This window comes from Pelobates fuscus, chromosome 3, assembly GCF_036172605.1.
Source record: "Pelobates fuscus isolate aPelFus1 chromosome 3, aPelFus1.pri, whole genome shotgun sequence".
Taxonomy (NCBI): Eukaryota; Metazoa; Chordata; class Amphibia; order Anura; family Pelobatidae; genus Pelobates; species Pelobates fuscus.
The window spans coordinates 55,942,078-55,954,632 of NC_086319.1; positions in this window are offsets into that span (position 1 = coordinate 55,942,078).

The window sequence follows — 12,555 nt, forward strand, 5'->3', positions numbered from 1 at the left end:
CGGTCGGTGTGGACGCAAAGACACGGGGCGGGACCCACCAACTTCACCCCACACACTCAGGCCCACAATAGCGACTAGGAGAGACGCAGGGGGGCACTGAGTGGAAGAAAGCCAGCCACACCCACACTAGCACAATCTCGAGAGAACATCAACTCAACACAACACACGACTACATAAGTCTCCGAGCCCAGACCACAACGAGCAACCCCAACCAGAAGGATAACACCAGACCCATCGGCAGACGGGCATAGGGGTTGAGATAAAAGCCGAAGTACCCCCAAGGGAGACACAGCCCCCACACCCACACTACCCCCCAAACACCGTCCACCACTCCCCACAACCCACGACCTAACACCCCTAAACTATCCCACTTCACCCCAAACAGTCAATAAGCAAGACCTCTACACCAACAAGGCATAAACCAAACAAGGGCACACCTTACCCTTGGAACCGAGCAAAGAAAACTACACACAACCAGAACAGCGGGAAAGGGCCGTACTAGACCAAGCAAGACGAGAATGCACATTGCCCACAGAACCAGGCACACACACAAGCTATGGGGAGAGGGCCATCGTAGGTAATAGCCCTCCCTGGGCCCATCCCAACAACGTTCATGTGCAAACGAACCTGACGGGAGATGCCTGGTTTACGAATTGTGCCTACAAAATGTGCTTGTATTTTGTCTCCCCTTCCCCTTCTTTTTCTTCTGTACCCCACACCCATATCACCATAACCAGAAAAATACTGAAAATAAAGAATTTATAAAAAAAAAAAAAAGAAAGGGTTAGTGTTTGGTGGATTTTCTGGTCAAATAATATTTTGTTTGACGTTAAGAAACACTGCACAGAGGGGGCGTGGTTTGCAGCCGGACGAGCTGGACGTGTTCGGCTAGAGCTCCGCTGTAACCACGGTGCCAACGGCTTACAAGTGCACTGACAAACAGAAAAAATATATTTTCCTGCGGGGGAAGCAAAATGGATAGAAAAGCTCTGAGGAAGCAGACAAAAAAGGGGGCCGAATCGACCACTACCGTCTCTGAGATGTTTGCAGCCTCTCGAGCCATGCGTCTGAGCTCCCAAGATGGCGGACGGGAAGGCCAAGGTACACCTCGATCTCCTTCGAGCCCGGGTAGTAGCGTGGCCATGGGGGGCGCAGAAACTGATGCCAGCCAAATCCTCACAAAACTGGCTGAAGTGCGAACTTACCTAGCAACCGAGATGGCCCGTAACACTGCCGAGGTTAAGGCAGAGATCCAGGCCTTGGGTGTTCGGACGGCGGCATTGGAGCAACGGGTGGAAACCACTGTAGTCGCCCACAACACAGCGGCAGCACGAATTAACAGTCTGACTACCCAACTACTCACGGCCACATCAGCTATTGAGGACTTGGGAAATAGATCGCGACGTAATAATGTTCGCCTCCGCGGCCTACCGGAGCGGGAAGGGGAAGGTTCCCTCGCCGAAACTGTCTTGGCTATTTTCCGCCCGCTTCTCCCCAATATACCGGATCACCTGTGGCACATTGAACGGGCACACAGAGCCCTCCGGGCTAAGAGGGCTGATGACCGACGGCCTCGGGATGTCATTGTTAAATTCCTCTCGTTCCAAACTAAAGAGGCGGTGATGAGGTGCGGTAGGGATCGCTCGATCGTACACGATGGGGTGGAAATAGCCCTATATCAGGATCTTACCCCCTCAACTCTGCAGCGTCGACGGGAATGGCGCCCGCTAACTGAACTCCTACAGAAGCACTCCATTCGGTACGCCTGGGGACACCCCTTCCGTCTACTTGCATTCAAAGACGGCCGTACCAAAGCTCTCACCCCTGAAGGCGACCCGGCTGCTTTTCTGGTTGCTTTAGGGATCCAAGTTCCTGTCGGCTTTGCGGTTCCGGTGGCGTCGACGGAGGTCCTGGCAGCTCTCCCACGCGAGTGGTTATCGGCGGGCGAGTGAGGTCGGCTCTCCACTGGCGGTTTGAGGTCCGATGTCTGTGGATCCAAACGGTGAGATCATCCGGGAGGGTCACTGTTGTTTGGGAGGGTGGCATCGGTTCCCCTCCTTCAGTTTTTCGGCCCGGGATTTAGGGTCCTAGGGTAAGGGCTCTCACGGGTCGGCCTCAATCCCATCCGCGGGTGGGTTTTTTCTTTCTGGGGTGGGTTAGGGTTGAGCGTTTTTTGCCCTGTTCTCTCCCTCCCTCTAACTTTGTCCTCGCCCCGGTCCCTCTCACATCCTGGGCTTGCACACATGGTGTACTATCTGTTGAATCCCAGGGGCCGGGGAGACCCGTTTTTCTCCCCCTTACGGACTCAGCAAGACTTAAGGCCGTGATCCGGTACCCGTTATTTTTTCTCTTTGTGACAATGTGTTTATTTCTCATGTGGCGGGCGGCGGGCAGTGTTCCTGGTACCTTGCTTGGGGCCTTTATTGTACCTTACCTTATGATATGTTTAACTTTCCCCACCGTAACGAAAAGCATACCTGTGAATGATAGCCTTAAGGGCGGGGGGTATAGAGCTTCGGCCATCTTATTACTCTGGTAGGGCCTAACCGGAGTGGGATACAGTAGATGTGATATGTGGGATTTATGCGATCTATATTTTGTCATGTGACATTTTTACTTTTATTTTTTTTCTCCTCTTATCTCCCCTCAGCTGGATTGATGGAGCGGGTGAGGCCTTTGCCTCGATCCTTCTCCATCCGATACACTGACGGTATGCCTGTGAGTCTAATAGGATATAATGTAATCAAAGCCAGTATTTTCTCGCGGGCACGGAGAAATCAGCCAGGCCCGTATGCACTCTGTTTTATACAGTCCCCACTGTTCTACTGTTTTTGGTCACCCCAGAGCCCCTCCAAATAAGTCCTATGCTATAAGGGTATAGGGAGTCTGCAGACCGTTCCCGCCCCCTGGGGTTCCCCAGCTTCGGCTCCCGTTTTCTGGAGGGAGGGACCTTCCTCATGGAGGTGTTCACTCTCCCTGCCAATCCCTCCCCCCTGAGTGCTCGCTTCAATAGTTTGGATATATGTTTGTCCTCATAATGGTCTAATCGGGCACCTTAGGGTGCTTATTGCAGTTGGTCTATGTTTGGGCTACTCTGGGGCATAATCTATGCTCTGGGGTCGCCTCAACATATACCCCATGTTACCCTGGCTATAGGTAAGCCCAGGCGAAAGTTTTCACAGTTGTTCTTTCTTTCACTATTTTTTTCCTTCTCTGTTCCTGTACTCCCCCCTCCCCCCTCCTCCCTTCCCCTCATCCTTTTCCCAAGTCCTCTGAAAGGGAACGTGGGTACCCGTAGATGCTACACACTACACGGCTATAGTGGGCGGGGACCGGGCCACTACTCTATACATTTAATCATCTCATTGCAACGTACATGTCGGCCCCGGGTGGGCCTGGTGCATAGAATGAGCGTGGGCATTTACCTGTTAGGATGCCGTTAAAATTACTATCTTTAAATGTCAAAGGCCTCAACGCTCCGAGCAAGCACCGCCTTCTGTTCAGAGATCTCAAACGTTTGAACCCTGACATTGCGTTCCTGCAGGAGACACATATACCAACACCGGCAAGATTCGCTCTAAAGGATCACGTATTTAGCACCGTACATGAAGCGAGGGCTTTGAACAAACGAAATGGGGTCGCGGTGCTTATTCACCGTAGATGCCCATTTAAAATGGGGAAAACGGTGGCAGACCCAGCGGGCCGCTTTATTCTAGTGTCAGGGACCTTATACTCCCATGCGATTCACTTTCTAAATATCTACGCCCCCAACGACCCCTCTACTGAATTCTGGGATACAATGACCCAGATGGTACGTGATTTACCGCACGGTATGGTGGTTGTGGGAGGCGATCTCAATGCCGCTCCGTGTCCGGCCGTTGACCGGAGCCGGGGCGGCGACCTCCCGCGGTCACATGGGAGAGGGGGACAAGATAAAATTCTCCGATCCTTCATCCTCCGAACGGGCCTCTTGGACATCTGGAGGGCGCACCATCCAGCTGAACGCGACTACACCTTCTATTCAGCACCCCATGATACCTACTCCAGAATCGATATGTTCCTAGTAAACTCTCACTCAGATTCAAAGGTGACGGATACAACGGTTGGCTCTATCACCTGGTCCGATCATGCCGAGGTCACGCTGACCTTGGATAATTTATGCGTGGCATCCCCATGGACCTGGAAGTTAAATACTTCTTTGTTACAAGATCCGACAGTGGTGGACGTGGTTAGGAGGGAAATTACTGATTATTTTGCTAGGGAAACGGAGTCGGATCTCCGCCCGGCCACGGTATGGGCAGCCCATAAAGTGGTTATTCGAGGTATCTTGATACGCGAAGCCTCATTGAAGAAGAAACGCAAATCGCAATTGTTGTTATCTCTTCTAACAGCATTGGGAAAAGCAGAGGAAAAACATAAAGCTGCCTCGACGCCCGCAACATTAGCGGGCGTCCGGGATCTGCGGGCGTCGGTTCGCGAGGCGCTCCTCGATGACACGGCTAGAGCTATAACATGGTCTAAACGGACCTATTATGAAAAATCCAATAAAATGGATACACTGTTAGCTCGATCTCTCCGCCCGAGGCAAGGCCACTCGCATATAACAAGGATTAAAGATAGTGCTGGTAGGAACTGCACAGATCCCACCGACGTAGCTAGGGTATTCACGGACTACTTTTCCAACTTATACAACCACTCGAAATGCGATGACGAGACCCGTCAACGCGAAACTGAGGATACTAGAAATTTTCTATCTCATCTGACTCTGCCGCGATTGAGAGGGGGGGATTCCGCTGCTCTAGGAGCACGAATCACGGCTGAGGAGATTGACGCTGCAATCACCTCGTTGAAAGGTAACAAAGCACCGGGCCCGGATGGCTTTGAGGGCAGTTACTACAAAACCTTCCGCGAAGAAATCACGCCCCAATTAGAAACTTTATTCAATGATCTCATGGAGGGTGGCGTTCCGGACAGGGATATGTCCCTAGCCGACATGGTACTATTACCTAAACCTGGCAAAGACGACTCGGTCCCGGAAAACTTTCGCCCAATCTCGTTAATTAACCACGACTCCAAATTGCTGGCAAAGATTCTGGCTACCCGATTGAACCCTTTCCTCACGCGTTTGATCCATCCTGATCAGGTGGGATTTATTCCTGGTAGACAGTTGTTCGAAAATACTAGACGTAACATCGATCTCATATGGAGACAGATAGATAGGGGGATCCCGACGCTACTCTTATCATTGGACGCAGAAAAGGCCTTTGACAGAGTCAAATGGCCCTATCTGTTCGAGGTCCTCCGACATTTTGGCCTCCCGGATACTTTTCTGTCCGCAATTAGAGCAATGTACACCGATGTACAGGCACGGGTCCGGATAGCGGGATCAAAAATAACACCCTTTAGTTTGGGCAACGGAACGAGGCAGGGATGCCCATTATCCCCTCTGTTGTTCGCTCTATCATTGGAGCCCCTATTGCAAAAGGTGCGGGATACGCAGGAAGTTCGGGGAATACAGATCGGAGCTCAGCGATATGTAGTCTCCGGCTTCGCCGACGACGTTTTGCTGACCCTAACAGACCCAGGGGCATCGATGGAAGCATTGATGACCATATTAGACTCCTATAGCGGGCTGGCCGGTTATAAGGTTAACCTCTCCAAATCGAGCGCTCTCCCTCTCAATATGATAGACTCGGACATAGCCCACATAAGGGAAACCTATAAGATTCATGTGGCCAGAGACTATATCAAATACCTAGGGGTCCGGCTGACAGCATGCCCAAACCACCTTCACCAACAAAATTATGTACCCCTGATCCGCACTTTGATTACGGATATGGAGAGATGGCAGGATAAACCGATCTCGTGGATCGGCAGGATCCACACGGTGAAAATGAACGTGCTCCCTCGGATCCTATTTCTGTTTCAGGCTCTGCCGGTAAGGCTGACTAAATCTGACTTGGGTGCGCTCCAGCAGGCCATAGGGAAGTTTATTTGGCAAAACAAGAAACATAGGATATCTCGAAATATCCTGTACAGAGCAAAATCAAAAGGTGGTCTGGGCTTACCGAATTTGTACTTTTATTACTTGGCAGCCCAGCTCACGCAAATAGCGCTGTGGCACTCTCCCCCGGATGAGAGGAGGTGGGTGGATTTGGAGTCTTCCCTCATGGGGCCTGATATCCCCCAATTCTTCATGTGGGTTCCTAAAGCTAACAGACCGCTCCCGCACGTTAAGTGCCCAGCCATAGCGAACTCTATGAAACTCTGGGATGCCGCGTCACTTAAGTACGGGTTAACCACCCAACTCTCTCCATTGGCCCCATATCTAAGGAATACAGCCTTTAGCCCGGGATTGGAAGCCAGAGATTTCAGGGGTATAGAGAACGCTGGAATTCAACGTCTTTGTCATTTGTACGAAGACGGTTCGATTCTTCAATTTGAGGAACTGAAGGCTAGGGCCACATTGCGCCCGTCTGACTTCTTCAGGTACCTACAACTCCGAGATTATGCCCAGACACCGGCAGTTCGGACCGTTGCGTTGACAAAGCCCACGTTCTTCGAAAACATGTGCCTTCGGGAGCAGTTCCCGAAAGGCCTTATCACTACCATGTACGCACACCTTAGTACGACCACCTTGGAGTGGGGGGCACTCACCTATACTTCCCAATGGGAAGCTGACCTAGGAGAGGAACTTGAGGGAGTTGACTGGCAAGACATCTGGGAAGCCGCTGCGACCTCGTCTATATGTGTCTCCATGCAGGAACAAGCTTATAAGACCATGTTCAGGTGGTACACCACCCCAGTCAAACTCTGCAGAATGCATAAAATGTCCACGGACTTATGCTGGAGAGGTTGCGGCCATAAGGGAAGTTATATACATATGTGGTGGGAATGCCCGACAGTTCAGCAATTCTGGAAACAAATAGCGGGGTTACTGAAAGATGTCTTTGGTAGAGAGATCAAACTGGACCCATGGGTTTTCCTTCTGGCCAGACCTCTGGAAGGCTGGTCCAGAACGGAACAGTTATTGATCCATAAAGTAAATCTGGCTGCTAGAAGAGCCCTGGCGCAAATGTGGCTGCAAAGTGTTACTCCCCCAATTAATATTGTCCTGCAAAAGGTTAAGGATACGTTTCTTATGGACAAATTGACGGCTAAGGTTAGAGGCACGCTCTCAAAGTTTGAAAAGGTCTGGGCTCCATGGATAGATAGTGGAGTGGGCGATTAGGGGAGGGGGGGAGGGCTCATTCCCCCATTCCCCCCCCTCTCCTGGAATGTCCGCACCTGTTACCCCACTCCATGTTTATCTCCAGCGGCGGGACTTTCAGGTTCCCGCCGGGAGATATGCAAGCTGTACAAGGTTCCATGGAAGTCACGCACCCTCTTATCGTCAAAATAGGATGCATCACAAGGATCTTGGGTACTGATATTTAACTGACTTGAAGGGTCCTAACGTCCCCTCTCCCCCCTCCCCCATTTCCTCCCAATACCCCTTTCCCCCCCCCCCCACCTAGACTTATCCTTAGATTGTTCCCCTATTTTATTGTCTCTCAGGTTACTTCAAACTACTATCTCTATCATTATTTTTCCCTCTTGGACTTTGACTGGTTCCTCTATCCCTCAATATCTGTCGCTACATTATTCACCCTGTTTTCAGGGAGCTCCCAATGCTTGGGAATTAACATGGTTAGACGAAATCTCCACCGAGACTACCTTCAGCTAAGGGGCAGAATAGGGAGTTATACCTGCGTAAAACGTGGCTCAAACAAGAGCCGTGACCATGTTGTTCCGGCTAACACGAATCATACGATGGGACCAGTCGAGTCTATCTCCTTCTTTCTTTTTTCTCTATTTTATATTTATCAAAAATATAGGTGGAGCACCTTGAACCTGTGTGGTCATTCGTGGCGGTTGTGCAAGCGTCAACTCCTATGTACCCTGCCGTGTATATCTTGTTGCTGTACTTTTACGCAAATTATATATCTATATACATGCCTGGATGTACTCACATGGGTTTATGTTAAATATTGTTATTGTTGCTTGTGATATTGACACCTTGTAATAAATAAAGAATTTAAAAAAAAAAAAAGAAACACTGCACAGTGCTCGCACACTGACACAGAACACAGCGGACGGAACTTGATCTTTTTCTCCAAACAGTTAATTTTTCTTTTTGTTACCAGATGCGTTATGTTCCTACAAGGAACTTCCTCAATGTTATCCTATCAATATTCAAGTTACAATTTAGTTGCGAAGCAACCGGTAAAAAAAAAAAAAAAAAAAAAACACGGCTAGACAGTTGAAGGGTAAAGTACTGCTTAAGGAATAATTGTAAAAAAATAACATTAACAACTGTATATTGGTAAGTTAGTCTCGGACTAGTAGAGGGGGGAATAAAAGTGCCCCAATGTACCAAAACCAACCTAGACGGCAGTCAGGTCTCTAAGTCCCAGCTGTAATGTAACATTGCATTAGTTTTTGAATGCAATTTTTATATCCCGTTTTTTCCAGGGACATTTACTGAACAAATTGTAGGAAGTTAACAATCAAAGGACAAACTATAGGCTGAAATAGCTGATCTGAGAAGGAAAGAAATATCCTCAACTTCACTAGTCCCAACTTGGCTATGTTTGCTTAAAGAAACACTCCAAGCACCATGACTCATAAAGCCCACTGTAGTGGTTATTGTGCCAGGAGTGCCCTGACGCCATCTCATGGTAAGACTTAAAGGTATAGCACGATTTGTCATCTTATCACTTGTTCCGCTGGTTGCCCGTGAGGCATGCCCAGTCTTCTCTAGTAGGAGAAGATAAATTGCTCTATAGGGCAAAGTAGAACCATGTGGATTGAACAAGTGCATCAGCTGAGAGCTCAGTCAATGAACAAGGTCCTGCATTGGCCACGCTTGACAAAGACCAACTTCTCCTGCTCAAGAAAACTGGATGTGGCATAGGAGTCCAGGGAACTTCTGTCACCATAATCATTAGAGCAGGCAGTAGAAGTTATGATGCTTGGAATGATCCTTTACGTTTTGTCATTCGAATTTTAATTTGCTTCAATTAGCAGTTTAGGGAATTTAGAATTAAAAGTTTATCTAAGAACTAATTACTATGGTGAAGTGAATAAACTGTCAAATTTAGGCAATAAGTGGTTTTAAAAAAAAGGCAGCTAGTCACAGCTTGGCTTTATTACTCGTCAGTCTAACCCCTCCATCACTTGCAGGCAGGTATAGAGGAGCTCTCACACAATAGGACTCACAGCTCTCCCTTACTGGTGTAACATAGAAACATAGAAAGTGACGGCAGATAAGAACCATTCTGCCCAATTTTTAAAATAATTTCATTATTCCCAGGCCTTATCTTATAGCTAGATTAGCCTTATGTCTATCCCACACATATCATATCCCCCCTGTCTCATATTTCCTCCAAGCTATACATGTTAAGTTCCTTTAACCTTTCCTTGTAAGTTTTACCCTGTAATCCATGAACCAGTTTAGTAGCCCTATACACGTTAAGATCATTTTACCTTTCCTGGTAAGTTTTATCCTGCAATCCATGAACCCGTTTAGTAGCCCTTCTCTGAACTCTTTCCAAAGTATCAATATCCTTCTGAAGATATGGTCTCCAGTACTGTGTATAATACTCCAAGTGAGGGCTCACCAGTGTTATGTACAATGGCATGAGCACTTCACTCTTTCTACTGCTAATACCTCTCCCTATACAACCAAGCATTCTGCTAGCATTTACTGCTCTATTACATTGTCTGCCTACCTTAGCTTACTGAGGCGAGCAGAGCTTACCGTGCGGTGGAGTGGGAGCTAAATGTGCCGGGTAACTGCATCATGGGAAGCAGGAAGGAGTCCCTGCTTCCCCAACAACCAGTATCCAGGAGCTGCACTGCCTGCCTGCCTCCACAAGGAACAGAGGTAACTATGTGTGATTGTCTGCTTGTGTGTGTGTGTGTGTCTGTCTGCGTGTGTGCATGTCAAAGAAGAAAAACACAGGCAGCACTCCAGGATATAGAAGGTGAATTTATTCGTGGGTTCACCACCTCACCAAAATAATTTATAATTTATTCGTGGTGAACCCACAAATAAATTCACCTTTTATATCCTGTTTTTCTTCTTTGGTACTACATTGGTGGATTCAGCTGTGTCCATCCTATACACAGAGCGCCCCCTTGGTGGAAGGCCAGAGCATATGTGCAGGACCTGAGTGCAGGGTATTCTGTTTTTGTGTGTGTGTTTGACTGTGTGTGTCTGTCTGCCTCTGTGTGTGTGTGTGACTGTCTGTGTGTAGCTGTACGTGTGTGTGTGGATGTCTGCCTGTGTGTGTGTGTGTGTGTGTGTGACTATGACAATGTCTGCCTGTGTGTGGATGTGTGTTTGGCTGTCTGCCTGTGTGTGTGTCTCTGTCTGCCTCTGTGTGACTGCATGTAAGTGTGTGTGTAAGAATGTATGTGTGGCTGTATGTATGTGACTGTCCGTCTGTACCTGTGTGTGTGTGTGACTGTCTGCCAGTACCTGTGTAATTGTGTTTATCTGCCTGTAACTGTGTATGTGTGCGACTGTCTATACCTGTGTGTTTCTGCCTGATCCTGTGTATGTGACTATCTGCCTGTGACTGTGTGTATGTGGCTGTATTTGACAGTGTATATGTATAACTGTGTGCATCTGACTGTCGGACTCACACATAGGCCTAAATGTGTATTTCTAGCTGAATCAAATACCCATCACACACAGCCAATAAACCCAGCAAAAATATCTCCTACCACCAACACACGCATATCACACACACAGTTAATCCAGCCATTACAAATATCACACATAGCATACATATCACACACAGTCATCACACGTATCACAGACAACACAAACATTACATCATATTATAGGGAGATGTATTACAGTGGAGCTCTGGTATATAAAATGCATAAAATAATTGTGTTTTATAGTTAGGGATCTCGGTGATACACTAATAGGCACATTACTTAGAGTTGTATTGTTGTGTAGTGTTTGAGCTTGTCACAGAGTTCCACATTGCCATCAATTTTATTGTTGTGTAGCTCTGTGATAAACTGGCACACACCACACTACTGTGAGGGCATTTTGTTTCTGTGGAGCTTAGTGATAAATGGAGAAACAGCGCATTACTACAATTTTCCAAAGAGGTCAAGGTAAATAATTATAATCCAGTGCTCCAAAGCAAAACCACTCACAGTATTATGTGACATACTTAGTCTGCTCCTCTGTAATGTAGGGGATGCAGTCTGGCACTTCTGTTGGCTGCAGACCATAAGTAACTGTCTTCCTAGCTCGGGCCAATCAGAGCGCTGCCGCAGATTACCACAGGATTGCCGAAGATTACCACTGCAAGACCCTGAATTTGCGAGACATGGTCTGCACTCAGTGGAGGGGCAGACCAGATTCAGATTAACATGCCCTTCTCCCAACTAGGTAACAACAGGAAAGAAGGAATTAAAGGGACACTATAGTCACCTGAACAACTTTGCTTAATGAAGCAGTTTTGGTGTATAGAACATGCCCCTGCAGCCTCACTGCTCAATCCTCTGCCATTTAGGAGTTGAATCCCTTTGTTTATGAACCCTAGTCACACCTCCCTGCATGTGACTTACACAGCCTTCCATAAACACTTCCTGTAAAGAGAGCCCTATTTAGGCTTTCTTTATTGCAAGTTCTGTTTAATTAAGATTTTCTTATCCCCTGCTATGTTAATAGCTTGCTAGACCCTGCAAGAATTGAGCAGTGAAATGATCTATACACTAAAACTGCTTTATTTAGCTTAAGTAATTTAGGTGACTATAGTGTTCCTTTAACATGTTTTTAAATAATTATTAATTTAATAAATCCCCTATACAATTACTACATTCCTATACACACACTATACATGGATGACGGGGAGGAGCGGGGCGCTAAGATTTTTTTTCGCACAGGGCGTCTAAAGGCCTATGGCCGGCCCTGCCGGTAAGCACTGACCGTATTCCTCTAGTTCTGGCACAGGGTATAGATAAGCCCCGGGTACCGCCAGTGAGCACTGACTGCATTCCCCTCTCTCCCCCCAAACTGTTACAGTGTGTATAACAGCCCTGGGGGTATTAACCAGCCCATAGCCCCCCTATTAGATCAATCAGCCCTCCTCCCCCGGGGGGGGGGGGGTATTAGATCTATCAGCCCTCCTCCCCCGGGGGGGGGGGGGGGGTATTAGATCTATCAGCCCTCCTCCGGGGGGGGGGGGGTATTAGATCTATCAGCCCTCCTCCCGGGGGGGGGGGGTATTAGATCTATCAGCCCTCCTCCCCCCGGGGGGGGGGTATTAGATCTATCAGCCCTCCTCCCCCGGGGGGGTATTAGATCTATCAGCCCTCCTCCCCCGGGGGGGTTTTAGATCTATCAGCCCTCCTCCCCCGGGGGGGTTTTAGATCTATCAGCCCTCCTCCCCCGGGGAGTATTACATCTATCAGCCCCCGGTGAGTATTGCCTCTATCCAGCTCTCTCACTTCCTGTTTTCGGTGCGTCAGTCCGCCGAGCGCGCC